The sequence below is a fragment of the Leopardus geoffroyi genome, chromosome D1 (assembly GCF_018350155.1).
Source record: "Leopardus geoffroyi isolate Oge1 chromosome D1, O.geoffroyi_Oge1_pat1.0, whole genome shotgun sequence".
NCBI classification, from domain to species: domain Eukaryota; kingdom Metazoa; phylum Chordata; class Mammalia; order Carnivora; family Felidae; genus Leopardus; species Leopardus geoffroyi.
The window spans coordinates 42,418,501-42,440,938 of record NC_059329.1 but is presented as its reverse complement, the minus strand read 5'-3'; the positions used below and the strand labels follow the sequence as shown (position 1 = coordinate 42,440,938).

Here is a 22,438-nt window from a genome sequence, read left to right as displayed (position 1 = left end):
CTGGCTGTGGAAGGCAGTCACATAGCCTTATCATAAACATACATGGAGATGATGAGGTCCTAAGATAATGGGCCAATTGGTCCCACTTTAACCACTAGATACCAGGAATCTTCATTGTCATAACAACTTACAAAAGATTGGGAAGGACATTTTATCTGTGGGCAGTTGAAATGGTTAATGTAGTATGTGTCCATAAAGGTAAAATAGAGAACAAGAATGCCATTCAATACCTGTTAGTAAAAAAAAAAATCAAGAACAAAAGAAAGGAGGCAGGAAGACATTTGTTTCCAGGGGGAAAGGTTATTATCCCTTGCACAGTTGTAAGACCTGAACTGATATGCAGATCCAGAATCCACTGATTAAAAAGGGTACTGAGTCCCTTGGAAGAAAACCCTGCAGTACCAAAGGGAATATACACTGTGAAGATTTCCCAGTCTTTCCCCATGGATACCCATGGCCAATCACTCAAGTGACTGTATCTGAGAAAATGGGGAATGACAAGACATTCTGACAACTGTCGAATATAGGAACTGAATTGAAACCCATAGCTGGAGACCCAAAGGATCATGATGGCCCCATTATAACTGGAGTGTACCAGATACTGATAATTTTCAAATGGAATCTTGTTAAAATTTAGTTAACAGTAAGTACACTTTGTCCACAAACCTATCCAGTATGCCAGAGTGTGTATGTGTGTGTTTTCTTTCTTCCCGGAGACTCTGAGTGCATTGTTGGAATTCATTCATTTGATGGTTGGAGTAACTCTAATTTCATGTTTTCAGATGTCGGGTTTATGGATTAAGAACTATCATTATAAGGAATGACAAATGAAAAACTCTATATGTCTTTACTCAACATGCACAGACATCCACATAGGCCAGAATGGCAGAGAATAATGCTACCATTAAAAGACCTAAAGAAATCATATTTGCTGGAGCCTGTAGTAAATCCATTTAACATGCCATCCTGGCTCTTGGAAACCAGATGGATCCTGGAGAAGGATCATAGACTATCACTGACTTAACCAAGTAGAAGCCCTGATCACAACTGTTTTGTTGTGTGTACTGTAATTTTTAGAGCAGATACCGCAGCCCAGGGTATGTGGCTATTAATTTAGTCAATATGCTATTTTCTACTACAATCAAAAGGATGTTCAGAAATGGTTTGCATTCACACGGAATGGAAAATATTAATTTATAGTTTTGTCTCAGGGCTATGTTTGTACCTCTACCCTGTTATTATATAATCTGAAGAGATCTGTATCTTTTCAATCTACTGTGTATGGGATCAAAGAAACCACACTTATCTATTACATTGACAACAGTGTGCAGATTGAAAAGAGAAATCAAGGTGGCTAGAACAATGGAAGACTTAGTAAGACTTATAGAGTGGGAGAGAAATCCTATCAAGATTCATGAACTGGCCATCAATTTTTATGGGTGCAGTGGTCACAATACCCTCTTCAAAGTAAAGACCAATTACTATATCTTGCATTCCTCATTAGGGAGAAATAACATGTTGTATGGTAGCTTCCTTTGTATTCTGGAGGCAATGCAATCCTAGGAATATTGGCACAGAAGGCTTCCAGCTTTGAGTGGAGCTTGGAGAAAGGCACTATAGTAGGTATGTCCACAATGCAATCAGCCCTTCTGGAGATATTATTCACAGAACCTAGAATGTTAGAAAGGTCAGTGGTAGATAGGGATGCAATATGGAACTCACAGAAAGTTCTAGAGGGTGGTGTAGTCACAATGTAGAATCCTGGGACTTCAGATAAGTCTATGCCCTCTGTAGCAGGGTGTTTTACAGTCTTCCATAAACAGATCTTGTGTTACCAAATCATAGCAAAGAAAGAACACTTGGCCATGGGACGCCAGGGTGAGAAGGCACCAAGTGAGCTATCTATGAATAGCTCAATTTTGTCATACTTGTCAAGTGATAAAATCAGATGTTCTCAGCAGTCCACAGTAAAACGGAGATGCTGCATCTGAGACAGATTTCAAGCAGGACCAGTGAGTTCAGGTAAGTTCTGTGTGCAGTAGCCAAGACACCTCAATTAACAGATTTTGATGCTGAAAGTTGCTAAATTTGTCTTCATCTTTGCTTCCCAGTGTCATTGTAAACTCAAAATATTGATAACACCAGTATATTAAAATATTTTTCATAGATCAACATTTATAAAGTATCGTCTTTATTTCAATAATTTCCCTTCCAACCTTTTTCCTTTTGACCATTTTCAGGACTGCTTCTGTTAGTAACTCATTCCTTTATGTGCAAATTATGTATGAATAAAAATTGATAACAATGAATATAAATTCCCATGAGATTCTGTGTAAAATCATCATGGATAGTTTTTACAAAATAAAGATCAATTTTTAAATCAAGTTTTAAAGAATTCAAGTAATGTTTACATCAGGATAAAGAAAAATAAGAGAGAGAAACAGGTGAATAATGTATAATGTATTTGTATAATTGACATCCATGGTGAAAGCAAAATTTTAAATCAAAGCACATATAAACCAAATTCCATTTTTATTTAATTTTCAAATATATGACTAGGAAATTCAGTTGGCTGAACCCTCACATCTGGGTTAAATCACTAGAATCTTTAGGTGTCTTACACAATATCACTAATGCAGCTCAATTAAATAATAAAATTAAGAAACAGCAGCACAGTCCATGCCACATGGATGGAAAACACATGAAGACACATGCATTTTTCTGAGCATTATCAATTCAACACCCCTCATCCCTCATAGTCTGCATCCTGTATTTGCTAAGAAATAAAAATAAACCCTGAATTAAACAACTGCTTTCAATTGTGGACATTTATAACTTCTATAAGCTACTGTCAAGTATCTCAGTATCTCTTCTGGTCCAGACACTGAGTGTGCTTCAAAGGTATTCTTTGCTATCTTCTTAGGTTTACAGAGAAAATGCTAAAAGCAGACAATGACATGTTTTGAAGTTAAAACTCTCATGCAAATGAAGGTTCTGACTTCTTAGCTAAATAGGTAAAGGGAACATTAAAGGCTGGATTCTGAAGATGCAGCCTGCCTCTACAGAGTCTAATTAGCAGGAAACCTTCAGGAAGGTTGGACAAAAGTATGGGAGATTTTGCCTAGTGTACATTAATGGGATACATTAGATATACTCAGGAGTCCAATCATACGCCAAGTGGTTGCCATAATGGATTATGTTATTGATAGTCAGCCTTGGTTCATCTTTCTTTCAACAACTGAAGAAAACTGAAATTACTGGGAGAAAAATGTGCCAAAGTATCACAATTGTAGTGTTTTTCATTGACACAGTAGTCCTCTATTGCCTGGTAGATAATTGATTCACATTCAAATTTGGTGAGCCTCTGTGAACACTCTTGGCCACTGATGTTACTCATGATCATAAATGCAGGCAATTCCTCTTAAAATTTTGCCACACACTCTTTCGCAGTTACCTTATATATCAGACCACTTGTACTGCTTTTTTGTTCATTAAAAATTTACACTTTCCTAGGGATCTCTAGTTAATCTTAGTTCTTTTATTTTAAGAGATCACAGAATCAGGAATTAATGTGTTCTCAGTATCATAGGTAACATTTCAAAAGATAAAATATTTATGTTATGAAATGTGGATGTAGTGATTTCTGGAAGCACCCATAATTTGATGTATGTGTTTAGAGGTATAGGTAACGATGAAAAAAAAGGAGGATTATTTTTCATTAAGTATAGGTGCAGTTAATCATTGGCCCTTAACTCTGGTTTTTGGCAATAAACTAGTATTTAAATAGAAGTCTCAGTGGACTATTTACTTTTATATTAATTTATGCCTTAATCAAAATGGTAGATGTAGTTTGCTAACCATAACATGTTTCCATCATTGTACTTTATCACTTCATGGTGACATCTTTCTTGAGTTCTGATAATACAATTAACATTTCAAAAATAAATAAATAGAAGCAGTACCCACAGATTTTTAACTGAGTTCTTAAAAATAAATATATTTTGTTCTATTACGTTCTTTCTACATAAAAGAACTTATATGGGTGTATCATAAAAATTAATTTTAAGGCAAATTATGTTATTAAGGATAAGTCATTTCATAGTTAAAAACTGAAATTCAATAAATGGTATAATAATTCAAATGTTTATCTAATATCTTAGTATATAAATACATCAAGCAAAAACCAGTAAGTCATATATAAAAACATGGTCAAATTCTTAATATATTTGGAGAGTTTAAAATCTGTTTCTCATTTTGAGGAGCTAGGAGGTGGGGTAATTTGGTAAACACTTTAAGAGTACAAACTTGGAACTAGATATAGAAGTATTGGAAATCTAATAGATAAAATAGAAATTATAGTCAATACTTTATTATAAACTTTAAAGTTCCTAAGACACTAGATCTCAATAGAGGTGTTAGCTAACACTAAAGTGGTACTCCTACTGCAATATATAAATGTATCATATGAATAATTTATATACCTTAAACTTGCAAAAGGTGATATGTCAATTGTGTCTCAAGTAAAAAAGAAAATGCAGACCAAATCTACAGGGAAATAGACAATATCAATAGTATTTAGTCATTAGATGATAGATGGTTAAAGAATAACTACAAAACTCTAAATTACACATTCTCTTAAAGTATAAATAGCACATTTTAAAAATGGACTATAACCTTGGTTTAAAGCAAATTTCAACAAATGTGAAATGATTGATATGGTCAGATTATTTTATCTGATCACAATACTATTAAACTACAAATCCACAACAAAAATATAGGTAGAAATACCTGATATTTTTACAACTTACAAAAAAAAATTCTAATTCAAGGCTCAATTATGCAACCACATGGAAATCATGAAATAGTTTGAAAAAAAGAGTTATTTACACAATAGAATTATATACAACAATTAAAAAAAACTGGATAGACAACACATGAATAATCTCCCAGACATAATGTTGAATGAAATAAGCCTGGTTAAAAAAATCTATATTATTTCACTTATATGAATTTCAAAATTCATCAAAACTAATCTATAAAGATGGAAATTTGATGGGCATCACTCACTTCTGAAGGGGCCCAAGAAAACCCATTGGTGTACCACATTTTCTTTTTCTTTTTTTTTAATTTCAAAAAAAGCATTTGCTTTTTATCTTGATCATGTGGTAATTATATGGACATGCACATAAATAAAAATTCATCATGTATACTTTTGTGTACCTTATAAAATATAGAACTCAAAAAATAAGAAAATATTCACATATTTATGTCAACAAATTTGAAAATGTACATATTCCTAGCAAAATATAGCTCAACAAAACGGATTCCAGAAGAAACTAACAACCCATTATCTATCTTGTAACCACGAAATAACTGCAATATCAAATACACCTCCCTCCCACCACACGTGCACCTGCACACATATGCACAGACACACAACCACAGTACCAAAACAAATGGTATTGGTAAGTTCTATTAGAACCCACAGTAAGGTAATTGGTAAAGAGCCAAATGATGACAAAAGGGAAATGGAGGAGCTAACAAAATTGACACAGATTGAAAAATAAAATAAAGGACCACTAAAAATCACTGGTGTTGAACACCCCAAGTGGTAGAATAAGAATTTGTCCCACTAACATCATTTGTTACATATTTGTCTCTAAAATATTCCATAATGCATACTAGTTTATGAATATTTTCTTTAAATTATGCCATAAGGATATACTGTATACATAATGTTTAGAAGGAGATAAATTTGACCTCTAGTGTTAATATCCGCAATTCTAGGAAGTCAACCGTGTAAGTCCTAAGAAATGTTCAGGGGGCTTTAAAGGTTCTTGTTTTCTGCCATTTATACTTCTGTGTGGGGGGTGGGGGAGTGGGGAGGGGAGCGTGTAGATGAAGGGAGAAGCAGGAGGGCTCATTTACTTAAGATACACAGCGGCTAAGAACAACCAGATGACATCCGAGCACCACAATGATAGACATTCTTTCAGCTTCATAATGCAAATGACAGCCTTGTGTAAATAAGCACATGTAAAAAGAGGTGAGGGTCCATCACAGATGGGAAAATAGACTAAAGAATTAATTATGTCATTATCTCCTTTTTATGTGTCATAAGCAAGTCTACTAGGCTATGAGTTCCACATGGGTAGGGAATGTGTTGGTCACATTTGCATATGTTCATCCTTAGGGATCTATTATAATACAAACATTCCATTTTTGCATTGCATTTGGATGAGGCCATAGAAATTAGAAATCTCCATTGAAACACATTTATGTTGTTGTCATGACTAAAAAATGTGCATGAAATTCAATGTGATGTGGTTATGTTACACTTATTTTTATATATTTTGAATTCAGAATAGGTAATGCTTAGTTCTGAAACCATATTTCCAGAAATTTTGTTGGGTATTTTTTAGCCATTAGAGTCTTAACAATCTCCTCTAGTGGGTCCTAGGAATCCTTCAGAGTTCTGACTCAGACTATTCTAAAGATATTAGCCATATTTAAACAACTTTTGTTGTATTAATTTTATGAAATTATATCATGTTTGAATGGCTCTCTTGAAGGGAAGATTTTGTAATTATTTGTCACTAATTCTAGGACTACTCAGTGTGGTTAAGATCTGGAGATTGCTGTAGGTTTAGTAGTTAAGCCATGTAGCTGGGCTTTCTTTAAATCAGTGCATTTTAAGTATGAGGCATATGATCTTTAATTCCAAAAGAGCCAATACAATAATAGGGCTTTAATCAAACTGGATGAGAGAAGGGAGAGCTGTTGATTAAGGCATAATTCAATTCTAGTGGCTCTGGGATATTGATTGTTTTTATGAGCTCTGCTTTTATAGTGATGCTGGACTAGATATGTGTATTTGTATTCGTATCACCTAAGCCTTTGGCTTCACACTTTATTCTTTCTTCCTTTTCAATTATATTTTCCTATTTTGCCTTGGCTATGAGTTCCATATAAGGTGCAATTTTCTTGACATATTTGAGTAAACTCCAACCCTCCCTTCTCTTCATTTCATCACAGATCTTTTCATGTATCATTCCAGAGATCTACTCAGTGTATTATAGAGTAATTTGGGGTGGAAAGCTGATGATTATTTTAGGAAGCTGTGAAAAAAACAAAGGCTGTCATAAAGTAACAATTTCCGGAGCTGAGATATCAGAGTTCCTAAGGCATACTTAATTGAGAGAGAAATTTTCAGGTTTGTTCCTGAAATACCTGTCTTCCACTGCCTTTCCACCAAACTTTCAGGAAAGAAAGGGAAGAAATATATTAAAGACTAGTTTACATGGTTGTATTCTGGGTTGGGACCAGGTAATCCTGTCCTCAAAGGAAACAGGATCAATTCTCTCTTTCCAGAATTCTCCAAGGCCAGAAAGAAAGAACTTCTTACGCTCAAATGCTCTTTCTCCCAACTCATTTTTTCCTTCCCCTGACTCTAAACTCTCTGTATAAGACTTAAATGGAAAAATAGGTACCTTTAAATAGGTATTAAAAGACTGTATAATTTGAAATCTCTGGAATAGATCACTGAAATGCACTTTCTCAAATCATGATTCCAAATTTTATTTTGGAATGTCAACAGCTAAGTATTATTTCTCTCTTTTCATTACTTCTGCAACAAAATTTAATCCAGGAAGAGGCAGTATATATCAACTGAAACATAGGTCATGTACTCAGGATGGATAAAAATAGAAGTGCTTATTATTAGCTTATTTAAAAATTGTCTCCATTTCACTAAGACTGGAAATGAAACAGCCCATGAAGCTTGTCTATTTTATAATCCACCAATATGTTCACACTACAGTGTAAGCCAAATATGCATATCTTTTGAAACATGCTGAATTTGTCCAATGAAAACATAGCCCAAGAAAGGTATCTTGAGACTCTTTTTTTTACTGCATATTCATGGATCGAAAACTTAAAAATGGATTCACGAAGCTGTACTTCATTGGCAGTCAGTGTAATGGACTTATATAGCTACATAAGTAACTACTTGTATATAGCTCCTGCATTTATAGTTAAAACAAACATCTCAAATATCTCTGAAATAACAGTGGCTTAGACTCAAATTTTTCAAGACTTTCCCTAGGGCTTTTATTGTATATTTGTCAATAAAGGCCTTTTGCTACTGGATATATAAAATTAATGTATATAAATTAGCAAGACTTTTCTATAAAAGTTCACAAAATACAAAAATATATTTGATATTTCTGAGTCAAGACTCAATAAAAACAGATTTGGAAACATCCTCATGTTTCTTCTTAATACTGAATCTATTATAAATGACTTTACATACATCTGCCTACATTTGCATTTTTCTTATAATCTACCCTTAATGTCAGACAAATGTGTAGTTATTCAAGTAAAGCAGGATGTGCAAATTTCATGCCTATGTACTATATTCAAGAATATATACATATATGTTGTATACGTAATCCACAGTGAGGAGGGTGCATCTTTTATTATTTTTGCCACATTTATCTGAATACTTTGGGAATTATAAATATGTCTTGTATGTTACAGGAAATTTAAGAAATCTATGTAGGAGGCAAAGAGGAAGCAGATGAGGGAAGGAAAGAACAAGAAAAAGGATGTGATTTATACATTAAAAGAAGAAGAGAGAAAAAGAAAAGGGATATAAGAAATATTCAGAGAAGATGTCACTCCTTTTGAGCATTGGCCTATATGGAAATTGAATCTATGCCTTGGGCTTAATTAGCTGAAGCAATTCAGCAAATGTTCCTCAAGCAATTCAGTAAATGTGCACTTACACTGTATGAATTAAACAGAAGGTGTACTTAGAGTGAGGTACTCTAGATGCTGAACTTGAGATGTTGAACCGTATGTATATAAATATGCATACCTAAAATATTTTTCTTGATTAAAAGTATTCTGTGAATTTTTAAAAGTTTCTTAGAGAAAAATCACATAGTTTCATAATTCATGAAAAAGAATTGATGAAAAAGCAATATGTCAAGCAAGATGGCTGAAGATGTCTTTCAACATATCCCCTACTCAACAATGACAAGTAAATTTGGCATCCTTCCATGGACAAAAGTGCCTTTGTGGGAGCTGTGGGAACCAGCACCATACACCAAGGGACACAGAAAGCATCTTGCCCATCCATGCAACGAAAAATAGACAGAGCTTGGTACCAGCAGCAGACTGTGAGGTGGCCTATGAACCCGCTCCACTCCTCCTGTCTATAGTCTGGAAGCCCCTTGAGAACAGGGATTTAGACAATCACTCATGTACAAGAGAACCTTTGTAGAAGTCCAGGATCTGGTGAAGTTCCAAGACACCATTGAAACAAAAAGATCTGAGATTGGATGCATTTGAGAGAGTAAGAGCAACAGTCTGACTTTAACTTTATCAACCCTCCCCAAATACAGCACAAGAGCAATAGGGAATGAAGGAGTGAGCATATGTAGGTCTGAGTGCTACGCTTTCCTACGTGTTTGGCATGCTGCCAAAGAGGCCAGTTTCCTCTCCCCGTCCAAAGTACTGAATTGTAGGTTACCTGAAGGTGGTGAAGGTTGAGGAGTGGGGATGTGAATGGTGGGGAGAATAGCAGTGCCCTGGAATGCACCAAAGGGATGCAGATTTTACTAAGTGTATTGTAAACTCCATCAGGAGACCCACACACTAGCCACAAGGGTGTCCTGCCCATTGATTCCCCAAACTGGCCTCCATCCAGTGCTTGAGATGCCTAATCCACATACCTTTCTACCCCATGGCTGGCTCCTTGTGCAGACTCCTGACTGCAACGAGAGTGAACTTTGGCAGACAGTGAGAGCATGTTTAGAAAACCTGCTTGAATCTGTGGACCAGTAAGAACCACAAACTTAAACTTTAGCACAGCCCTTGGGAAAGCAAAGGGGAAGCTGTCAGCAAATGGGTCTGGAAACAAAACATCAAAACCTATAGGATGCTGAATAAGCAGTTTTAAGGAGAAAGTGTATAGCAGTAAAAGCCTACATTAAGAAAAAAACAAAAAAAATGTTTATTATTTTTGAGAGAGAGAGAAAGAGAGAGAGAGAGAATATGAATGAATGAATGAATATTGGGGAGAAGAAGATGGAAAGGGAGACACAGAATCTGAAGCAGACTCCAGGCTCTGAGCTGTCAGCACAGAGTCCAACGGGCCAACCGCAGGATCATGACCTGAGACAAAGTTGGAGGCTTAACCAACTAAGCCACCCAGGTGCCCCAAAACAAAAATCTTAAGTAAACCACTAACTTTATATCTCAAAGAACTTTATACACACACACACACACACGCACACACACACACACATATACGTATATATACACACATACATATATACACATGCATATACATACATATATGTATATTGTACATATATATACAAATCTATCTATCTATATATCTATATATGTGTATATGTATCTATATATGTGTGTGTGTATATATATTGAAAAGCCCAATGTTAGCAGAAGGAAGGAAAAAACAATGACTGTAATGGAAATAAATGAAACAGAAAAGACAAACGATCAGCTTTTGTTGTTTTTTTTTTGAAAAGATAAAATTGACAAATCTTTAATGAGACTAAGAAAAAGACTAAAATCAGAAATGAAAGGCTACCTTACAGCTGATGCCACAGAAATCAAAGATCATAGAAGACTAATATGAACAACTAAGTATCAACTAATCAAGAAATAAACTGCGAGAAATATATATCTTACCAACACTGAATCATGAAGAAAAAGAAAATCTGAAGAGACCAATAATAAGTAATGAGACAGAATCAGTAATCAAAAGCCTTCCACCAAAGAAAAGCCCAGGATCAGATGATTTCACTGGTGAATCCTATCAAAGGAAAAAGTGATGCCAATTTTTAAAGACTTCCAAAAAAAACTAAAGAGGAGTACTCCTGAACTCATTTTTAAGACCAGCATTACCTTGATACCAAAGCAAGATAGGGACACTACAGGAAAACTACAGGCCAATATCACTGATAAGCACAGATGGAAAAATTCTGACATTAGCAAAACAAATACAACAGCATATTAAAAGAATAATATATTAGCATCAAGAGCAATGTATCCCTGGGATGTGATGAAGGTTCAACATATGCAAATCAGTAAATGTGATACATCAAAGTAATAGAATGATAAAAATCATAGTTATTTTGATAAATGCAGAATATAATTTGACAGCATATAAATCCTTTCATGATAAAAAAAACTTTTAATAAAGTGGGTAAAGAATGTATCTGAATATAATAAAGGCCATATATGATAAGCTCTCAACTAACAACATAGTAAAAGCTAAAAAACTAAAAGTTTTTTTTTCTCTAAAATTAGGAACAGATCAAGGATGTCCATTCTCACCATTCTTATTCAATGTAGTAATGGAAATCCTAGCCAGAGAAATCAGTCAAGAAAAATAAAGACTTCCAAAATAATTAACAAATTAAGTAAAGTTGAAGAATGCAGGTCAATATACACTAATTAGTTTTGTTTCTATACACTAAAAATGGAGTATCTGAAAAAGAAATAAGAAAACAGTCCTATTTGCAATAGCATCAAAAAAAAAAAATAAAATGGTTTGGAATAAATCCAACCGGGAAGTGAAAGATCTATACACTGAAAACTCTAAAATGTTACTGAAATAAATGGAAGAATACACAAATAAATGGAAATCTTATATAGGCATCCTGAAAAATTATTATTATTAAAATGATTATACCCACAGCCATCTACAGGTGCAACAAAACTCCTGTCAAAATTCCAAAGTCATTTTTTCAAAGATATAGAAAACACAATCTTAAAATTCATATTGAACCACAAAAGATCTTCAATAGTCAATGAAGTGCTGAGAAAGAAAAACAAAGCCAGAGATATCACACTTTTTGATATTAAACTATGTTGCAAAGCTACAGTAATCAAAATAGTACAGTACTAGCTTTAAAAACAGGCATGTATACCAAAGGAACTGAATCTAGAGACCAGAAGTGAACTCGTATATACACCATCTAGTAATGTTTGACAGAGGAGTGAACAGTACTCAATGGGGAAATAAATTCTCTTCAATAATGGTGCTGGCAAAACCAGATACACATATACAAAAAATGAAAGGTTACAACACTCATAAAAATTAAATGAAAATTAATTAAAGACTTAAACCTAATACTTGAAACCATAAAACAAAGAAAACAGAAGAAAAAGTCTTTTGGACATTAAACTTGGCCATGATTTTTTGGATATGACACCAAAGCATAAGCAGCAAAAGCAAAAATTAACATGTAAGACTATATCCAACTAAAAAGTATCTGCACAGCAAAGGAAACCATCAACAAACTGAAAGGGCAACCAAGAGAAGGGGAGAAAATATCTGCAAACTATGTGATATGGGGTTAACCTCCAATATGTAGAAACAAGTCCTAAACCTCAATACCAAACCAAACCAAACACAATCAGTAATTAAATAATGGACAGAGGACCTGAATAGATATTTTTTTTTCCAAAAGAAGGCATACAAATGGTTAACAGTTATATTAAAAGATAGTGAATATCACTAATCATCAGGAAAATACAAATTAAAGCCACAATGTGATATTATCTCTCATCTGTTAGAATGGCTATTATAAAAAAAATAAGAGCTAAAAAGTTTTGGCAAGAATGTAGAACAATAGGAACGCTTGTGCATTTTTGGTCGGAATGTAAATGGGTGTATATATAAAAGTGAAATCAGGTTCTCAAAGAGATGGAAACATCCTAAATGTCCACCTATAAACAGATGAAAATATAGATGTAGATATATAGATATAGCAAATGAGATAATCAGCCACAAGTAAAAAAGAAAATCCTGACATTTGTGACAAACAAGGACTGACCTTGAAGGTGTTATGTTAAATGAAGTAAGTCAGAGGGAAAAAGACAAATACTGTAAGATCTTCTTTATATGTGGACTCTAACAGAGCTGAACTCCTAGAAACAGAGTAGAATGGTGGTTGCCAGGGGACGAGTGTGGGGGAAATGGGGAGATGTTAGTCAAAAGTTACAAACTTCCCATTATAAGATGAAAAAGTTCTGGGTCTAATGCACAGCATGGTGACTATAGTTAACAATATCGTAGTATATACTTGAAAGTTACTAAGTGAGATCTTAAACGCCCTCACCACACACACAATGATAATTATATGAGACGACGGGTGTGCTAATTTTGCGATCTTTAAGTGTATCAAATCAACACGTTGGACACCTTATACTTACACAATGTTATATGTCAATTGTATCCCAATAATGCCTGGAGGGGAGCAATATATAGTTAAGACCTCAAACAGTTGAAGGAAAGAGAATGACCTTTCACACATATAAGAAAAAACATATCCTCGACCTAAATTTGACCAAGTTCTTAAAAAGAAAGTTTTTGTTAAGGAATACACTCTTAAAACATGATTGGAAATCTAAGATATAACTTCCCCTTTAGGTCACTGAAAAAGATACTATTCTTCAGTGAGTCCAGAATTGAGACAGCTATTTTAACATCATTCACAATATAAAAACTATCTACTGTCATTGTTAAATAATTTAGTCAGTGAACTGGATTTTTAGTTTTGCTTGTATTTAGTGCAGAGAGTCATGGTCAGTGGGCTGGAAAGCAAATTACGATTTATAGATTGTTAAGTACTCTTAACTCAAATAAAATGGGGGGGGGGAGGGAAATGTTCCTGGAACAAAAAGGGAGTGCTCTGGTGAGACAGTAAGGCTTTAAATGAGATGAAGATTCATTGATTACACTGTTCTATCAGTTTGTATCTACAGTCAAATGTAGTGGAAGCAGAGTTCATTGAGTATCACCCCTGAGTATAATTATTCAGATAAGAGGCTGCCAGCCCCAGGCTAATCAAACAAGGGGTCCAGGCTTGTCATCCTCCTTCCTCCCTTTGTTCAGCAGTTCCCTCATCCATCAGCACTCACACTACATGATTGATTCTCTCCCTCCCAAGCCCCTTTACTTAATCCTCTATGATCTGCTACACAAAGAAATTATTGTAAAACCACCACATATTTGTTTCATCTGGATAACCCAAGTTACCTAAAATTTTAGGACTAACTTCAGTGCACCATTTGGTTCATTCCTAAAAGCTCTGGAGATTGATCCGTCTTCTCCTTCCTCCTTAACTTTATAGACATATTTCTACTTCCAACAGTCTGTGTTCTCAAGATTGGTTACAGGTGTGAATATAAAAAATATATACAATTAGGGGCGCCTGGGTGGCACAGTCGGTTAAGCATCCGACTTCAGCCAGGTCACGATCTCGCGGTCCGTGAGTTCGAGCCCCGCGTCGGGCTCTGGGCTGATGGCTCAGAACCTGGAGCCTGTTTCCGATTCTGTGTCTCCCTCTCTCTCTGCCCCTCCCCCGTTCATGCTCTGTCTCTCTCTGTCCCAAAAATAAATAAATAAACGTTGAAAAAAAAATTTTTAAAAATATATATAATTGTTCCAGAAATTTTTCAAAATGTTTATTATTTATACTTTTATCCCTTTAATATAAATGGAATGCATTTTAAATATAATTGCAGGTATTGTAGCAGGCAATTCATACACACACAGGTACATACGTGTGTGTGTGTGTGTGTGTGTATGTATGTATGTGTGTGTGTGTGTATATATGATTTGTTTTAAAAATTAATTATCCCCAATCTTAATTAGTTGCTGCTCTGCTTAAATAACATATAAAGAGAAAGTTCTAAAAATGGAAAAAGTCGAAGTGCATTGGGCTTCAGTAAAGGCAACTCATCTACTGAAAACATCTATAAAAGCTGAGATTGTATAGATATGTTTGAAGGCACTGAAAAATTATAGCACTGAGATAAAAGAGATAAACATGTAGATGTGTTACTTTTGGGACATATTGTATCATATTGTTCCTAAGGTATGTGTGCACTCCAGGAAAGCACCTATGAACCAAAGAAGAGGAGAAATGTTAACTGTCTTCTATGTCTAACAGGACAAAAATTAGAGTTGAAGGTTATTCATTCAGACAATACCATGGGAAATCACAAGCACTTTGGACAGAAGCATCAAATGGATACATTATACAATTAAGAAAGAGACACAAATAGAACTACCCTCAAGGATTGAAGGCAAAAATATACATTACCTTATTCTCTAATATTGTATGATCCAAATGGCTAGTATCTCTAGCTGTCTGCCAGAAGCAAATATAAATTTTCCCTGAAGGAAGATTACATTATACTTGGCCTCCAGGCTCCCTCCCCCCAGTATAGTTAAAAAAAATGCAATGTTTATTACTCAAACAACAATCACCAGGCACATAAGGGTAAGAAATGAGACCAAATCCAAGTAAATAGAAAATAAAAATCATTAAGATCTTGAGATAAAGAATTATTACAGAGACTTTAAAATAACTGAACATGTTAATAGAAATAAAAGTGTCAAAATCTTTGTCAGAGGATGGGAAACGTGTTTTTTGAAAATGAAATTTCTAGAACAGAAAAAGTACAACAAAAAGGAAGAATTTAAGGGGTTTAATAGTTGTTAGATAAGGAAGGCATTGAAAGATGGGTCATAAGAAAATATTGGGAATGAAGCACAGAGAGACAAAATGGTTTAAAAAAAAGTATGTGAAAGGAAGTGGAGATACTGGGGATACAGATTTTAAAAAGTCTGTGATACATATAACTGAAGTTCTAGAATATGACCTTGTATATGGAAAAGGGAGAGAAGGAGAAGAGGGAGAGAAAGGAAGAGAAAGAAAAAGAATAAAGCAGAGCAATACCTGATGTGATAATGGCTGATTTTTTTTTTCAGAAGGATGAAAGATACCAAGCTGCAGATTCAAGAAGTTTTATGAAGCATGTTACACAGAGTGCACTGGCAACTGGCAGAAAAGAAGGGAAGAAGACTTATTGCATAAGTTATTTATGGACTCTCTCAATCATATTACTTATAGGATAAGGATGATTCAGAAAGTAGTCTGGGAAATAGGATAGCCATAAACTTCAATAGACTACTTACTGTATTATCTCATCTAACTCAACAGTAGTGTAGACGTTATAGTATTTTCGCTTCTAAGTTCCAAATGAGAAAGAATGAGTAATGTTTATTTTCTCAAGTTCACACAGTTGCATGGACTCCAAATGCAATCCATGTTTGTTTGACATAACAGCCCTAACTCTATACTATTCCATTCTGCAACATTTCAATCATGCGAACATATAAATTTATTTTTAGTCCCCCAAAATGATGGCTTTCAAGATCTATCATTTCACAAATATTATTATGTATCCACATAAGTACTATATTTTTTTTCATTCATTCACATATCCATTAATTCAGCATACATTTAGTACCTTCAATGACCTATATACTTTCAGGCATTTGAGTTACATTAGTGGCAACAACCGTAAAGGGTCTTAGATTTTTCCCTACACGGAAGCTCATCAGTTAACCTGCCATGATTTCATAGAGAAGGTTAAGAAACAAATCCTGGGTGGCGCAGTCGGTTAAGCGTCCGACTTCAGCCAGGTCACGATCTCGAGGTCCGGGAGTTCGAGCCCCGCGTCAGGCTCTGGGCTGATGGCTCAGAGCCTGGAGCCTGTTTCCGATTCTGTGTCTCCCTCTCTCTCTGCCCCTCCCCCGTTCATGCTCTGTCTCTCTCTGTCCCAAAAATAAATAAACGTTGAAAAAAAAATTTTTTTAAAAAAAAAGAAACAAATCCTGGACCAAAGATAAAGAAAGGTTTTATTCACAGCACAGCAGGCAATAGAAATGTGTGTTGGCACCAGTTTCCCTTACCCCATCAGCCATACAGAGCGGGAATGACTTCAGAGGATTCTCTGCACACAGTGGATTTGCATCACTCCTGAAAAGCTGAATATTAGTAACGCCCAATATTTTATGATAGGATGCCAGCAAACATGGCCAGGCCAACTTATGACCTGCAGAGAGAGACTATATTTATTATACACAAAAACTTGCCCCTCCACTTTCAAGGGAGATACTGTGATTTCTTCCACGAGTGTTTGCCATACAAAAATCCTTGAAAAGATAATCCAGATTAAAAGGCTATAGTACCTGTGCTTAAAAGAAGTGCAAAAAAGAAAATGACCTGTTGAGAACTCAATAATTAATGGACAAAAGTTCTTTCTTGCGAAGCTTACGCTCTAAGACAAAAAAGCAAATATAATAAGTTTTTCGATTAAATGTGAATGCCAGAGGGAAAAAAGAGTAGATAAAGGAGACTGGGAGATTTAGGGAGTGCAATGTAAATTTTGGTTGATCAGAGTAGGCCCAGATGAGAATGCATGATGGACAAAGAATTAAAGCCTTGAAGGAAAAATTTTTCATGAATACACCATTTTCACTTGCTTTTATATTAATTTTGCTGTTCTTGGGAAAAATGAATTCACCTAAAATAAAACATGTTCATAATTTTGTTGATTGTAGGTCAAGACCTCACAGGAGAATGATTAAGAATATAGAAGAGAAGACCTCTCTTAACCAGCATTTTCATATATGAAGTTTACTAGAGATAGGATTATATACATATATTTGGGGTTTGATTAACAGTTACATTCAAGTCCCCCAAACATTGCTCTGGTAAAGCAATTTTGAATTCCCAAAGTACTTCGGCCTATTTTATAATCCTTTTGGTACCCATTTTCTTGTAACTGAGAAACCAATTTTCTCAAGAGAAGCAAACAAACAAAACCTCATCTCAAGTCCCCAGAGTGAACTTCAAGTTGCCTTTGCAGGCCAAGGCCCATGAGGTGAAAGTGTTTCTAATCTTGGCACTGCACATTTTCCTTGCCTGTGATATCCTCTTCTGGTCATTACCCATGGTGCTCTCTCAACTCACAGTTAATTCATCCAAACTGGCTTATCCTCTGGGACACACCAGGGAAGTTTGAGCCTACTTATGGCTGCAGGAAATGCTATTCTGTGTATTTAAAGGGAACAGGAAAATGATAGTTTGGATACTGTAAAATCCTGCAATCCCTTGAGGACAGTATACTTCACATAAGGCATGATGATAAAAAGATACAACAGATTTTTACACTGATCACCAAAGCGAATTCAGAGGCATAATATCATTATAGGAAATTTACACTACCATGTGATAGGACAGCATATATACAGCTTATATAAATATCTGAATTAGGTTTAAGGATTTGGTGAAAATTAATGTGCTTCATATAACTTACTAAAATAAATTTCCTGCTGACTCAGCACCTGGAAGATTACTTGCTTGACAGAGAGTGTAAGAAATATAGTTCTGGGTATAGAAATATCTTTTTATCACTTATTTTTCAAAATAAAGTTATATTTATAGCCAGGAGTTTTACAAACTCTATAGATTTTGTAGCTGCTCACTCCTAAAATGATTGCCTAAGAGAGCAATATTTCTGAAGTGTAAATTAGGCTTTTGGTTTCTGTCAAAAGTTGCATCAGTATTTTCTTACACATATGGACAAACTGATGTGCATTCTCAGAAAAATGCACCCACCACTTATCACAGAGAAACATGGAAACCTAGTTTCATCTTCAAGTCATGAGAATGACATAATGGTGGATGTTGTTGAATAAAGGCATATAAAGTTAATTTGCATTCCAGCTTGCTTCGTGGTTTTACCTTTTGTGGAACAGAACCCCCAACACTGGAGTTTAGGTTTACATGCACAGAGTGAGACCACACAAGGCTTACCAGAAAATAGTTGCTATGGGGTTAAAAATTCAACAGAGGAGAGACCTGCCCCACTCAGGATGGAAGAATTCCTTAACACTTAGAAAAACTGAGACACAAAAAAGGCTTACCCTTAGGAATAAGAATGCTATCAGGAGCATGGGCTACTCTAGGCCCACCCTAATAAGTCTTCAAGGCAAACTCAGAGGACCTAAGGAAAGACCAAGTCTGGAGTTTGAGTCCTGACTGTTATAGTGAAAATTTATCCTGACAAAGGCTGGAACCAACATTACACAACGTAAGCTAATCAGCAAGTTACTGAACTGCCTAATACAACAAAACTCAGAAACTTTCAGAGGAAGACAATGGGTATAGTGTCTCTAAATCAGGTCATAATTAATGTCTGGTAAACATAAAATTAGACATGGAAAGAAACAGAAAAATCCAATCCATAGTGAAAGGATTTCACTAACAGGAGGAAAAAAACACAATCCTATAAAAAGTATAAATGAACTCTTATCAAAAAACAAAATACATTTATAATATATTTTCAATAAGCATATCCATCATCGTTAGTTATAGAAGAAATACAAATCAAAGCCACAATTAATTATACTTTACAGTAAAATAAAAATACAATAATGCTAAGATTGGCAAAGATGTAGTACAACAGGAAAACTCATGCTTTGCTGGGGATTATGTAAAATACTATAATGAGGTGCAAAATAGTTTGGTAGTTTCTTATACACTTACTGTATTATTCACCAATTTCACTCACTGATAAGTTCTTTCCTTTAGGATAACCTCTGTCCACAAAGAAGGCTGTGATAAAAGCAACAATCAGCGATCAGAAAACAGATCATCAATATTTGGAGGACAGAGTCCTTTTTGCCCACCCTTGCTCCTTTAAAAGCTATGTTTTCAAGCAGCTCCAAGAACATGTGCACAGCTGCCTGCCCTGTGGCTGGTGGTAGGCTATTGGTAGCTGTTAACCATAATTTGCCTCTAAGTCTTTTTATAAGTCATAAGCTTCAACAGACTACAGACTTCCAAAATTGTTGTAACATATTCTGCCAGTGTAATTGTTGTCTAGGTGGGAAGATAGTTCCCTAGTGTTTCCCATTCTGCCATCTTCCCATAATCCTGTTCCCTACATTGGTTTGGGAATATTAAAAAAAATCCTTTTATTTCAGGAATAAACAATGTGGCTGGGATGTATTATCCTTTTTACTATACTCCTTCAATTTGATTTGTTAGTACTTAATTTAGAATTCATTAGATAATTTCCTTTCTTGTAATACCTTTATAAGTTTCCTGAAAGCTTCAATAAATGAGTTTTAAGGTGTTCTCTCTTTTTTCTATTTTCTTTTTTATTAAAAAAAATTTTTTTTAATGTTTTATTTATTTTTGAGACAGAGAGAGACAGAGCATGAGCGGGCAAAGGTCAGAGAGAGAGGGAGACACAGAATCTGAAGCAGGCTCCAGGCTCTGAGCTGTCAGCACAGAGCCCGACGCGGGGCTCCAACTCACGGACCGAGAGATCGTGACCTGAGCCGAAGTCAGACGCTTAACCAACTGAGCCACCCAGGCGCCCCCCTTTTTTCTATTTTCTAAAATACTTTTGTAAGACTGATGTTACTCTTTAAAAGTTTGAAAGAGGGGCGCCTGGGTGGCGCAGTCGGTTAAGCGTCCGACTTCAGCCAGGTCACGACCTCGCGGTCTGTGAGTTCGAGCCCCGCGTCGGGCTCTGGGCTGACGGCTCAGAGCCTGGAGCCTGTTTCCGATTCTGTGTCTCCCTCTCTCTCTCTGACCCTCCCCCGTTCATGCTCTGTCTCTCTCTCTGTCCCAAAAATAAATAAACGTTGAAAAAAAAATTAAAAAAAAAAAAGTTTGAAAGAATTTATTTATGAAGCCATCTAGGCTTGGAGATCTCTTTTGTGGTAAGTTTACAAGTATAGATTCAATTGCTATAATAGATATTTAGATCTCCTAATTGTTCTTAACCTTTATTTTTTAATTTTTTAATATGAAATTTATTGTCAAATTGGTTTCCATACAATGCCCAGTGCTCATCCTAACAGGTGCCCTCCTCAGTGCCCATCACCCACCCTGCCTTCCCTCCCACCCCCCCATCAACCCTCAGTTTATTCTCATTTTTTAAGAGCGTTCTTGACCATTTTTGACAGTCTGTGTTTTTCTAGCCATTCATCAATTTCATCCAAATTTAAATATTTGCCAAATTAAAGTTTTAAAGTATTACTCTACTTAACCTCTTCAAAGGCTTTGGAATCTCTAGTGAAGTCACCATTTTCTTCCTGTTATCCTCTTCTACTTTTTTATCTGTGAACAACCTGGTGAGAGGTTACAAGTCTTTTTAAACAAATAACTTTTGTATTTGTTGACATTCTCTATTATAGGTTTGTTTTCTGTATCACTGGTTTCTTAATTCCCTTTCCTCATAAAGGTTAGGTGTTTAAAGTGATTTTTTTCCCAGCTTCTTGAGGTAATACACTTTCAGTCTTTCTTTTATATGGCTACAGATTTCTCTTTAAACATGTCTTCAGTTCAAACCCACAAGCTTTTAGATATTTTTATTTTCATTCAGATCAAAATATAATTTCCATTACAGTTTTTCTTTGACTCCTGTAGCATCTAGGTACATATTGTTCAATTTCAAAATATTTGAGGATTTTCTTGTTATGTTTGATTATTGGAGTATTGGGTTGTATTTTACTCTATCAGAAAACAATCTATATATTTTACTCATTAAAAAATTGTTGAGATTGTTTTATGCCACGGCTTGTCATCAATTTAATAATCACTCAAAGACCATTTAAAAATATCCTCAGTTGTTTGTAGTTCTTTTTTAAAAATTTTTAAAGTTTTTAACTAAATTGTGAGAGAGAGGGAGAGAGGCAGAGGCAGAGAGAGAGACAGAGGCAGAGGCAGAGGCAGAGGCAGAGACAGAGAGAGAGGGAGAAGGAGAATCCCAAGCAGGCTCCATGCTGTCAGCACAGAGCCTGATGCAGGACTTAAACCTACAAACTACAAGATCATGACCTGAGCTGAAATAAAAAGTCAGATGCTTAACTGAATGAACCACCTAGGTACCTCTAGAACTTTCTGTAAGTAAATTAAATGTATTAATTCTCTTAAAATTTTCTGTAGGTCTTTGACTTTCCATCTGCTTGAGCTATCCAAAATTGAAATATATATGTTAAAATCTCCTACTCTGTAAGTTTTTCTAACTCCCCCCTTTTCTGTTAATTTTTCTTTTATATGATTAAATGTTATAAAGGCACATAATATTTAGAACTTTTTTTTTAACTGTCTATTGTATAGATCCTGAAATATTATGAAATGCAGCCTGCTTTATTTCTAGTAATATCTATTAACATATATTTCCACTTGTAGTATATTGCCATAGAGTTTTTGGTTAATATTAGTGGTGTGTGTGTGTGTGTGTGTGTGTATGTATATATACATACATATATATATATATATGTATATATATATATATATATACACGTATATATATGTGTGTATATATATATATATATATACACGTATATATATATACACGTATACACGTATATATACATGTGTGTGTGTGTGTGTGTGTGTGTGTGTATACATATATATATATATATATATATATATATATATATATCACCATTTGCTTCCAATCCTTGTATGTCCTTATACTTCAAATACGCAATATGGAGGCACCTGGGTGGCTCAGT

At 35.0% G+C, this 22,438-nt stretch overlaps 1 long non-coding RNA gene across 1 annotated transcript; it reads left to right on the top strand.

Moving 5' to 3' along the window:
* The first annotated feature begins 1,767 nt into the window (after positions 1 to 1,767).
* Positions 1,768 to 16,253, top strand: LOC123601029. The gene is made up of 2 exons (XR_006713938.1): positions 1,768 to 1,878; positions 15,821 to 16,253. It is a non-coding gene; the product is annotated as an uncharacterized LOC123601029 (long non-coding RNA).
* The last annotated feature ends 6,185 nt before the right edge of the window (positions 16,254 to 22,438 follow it).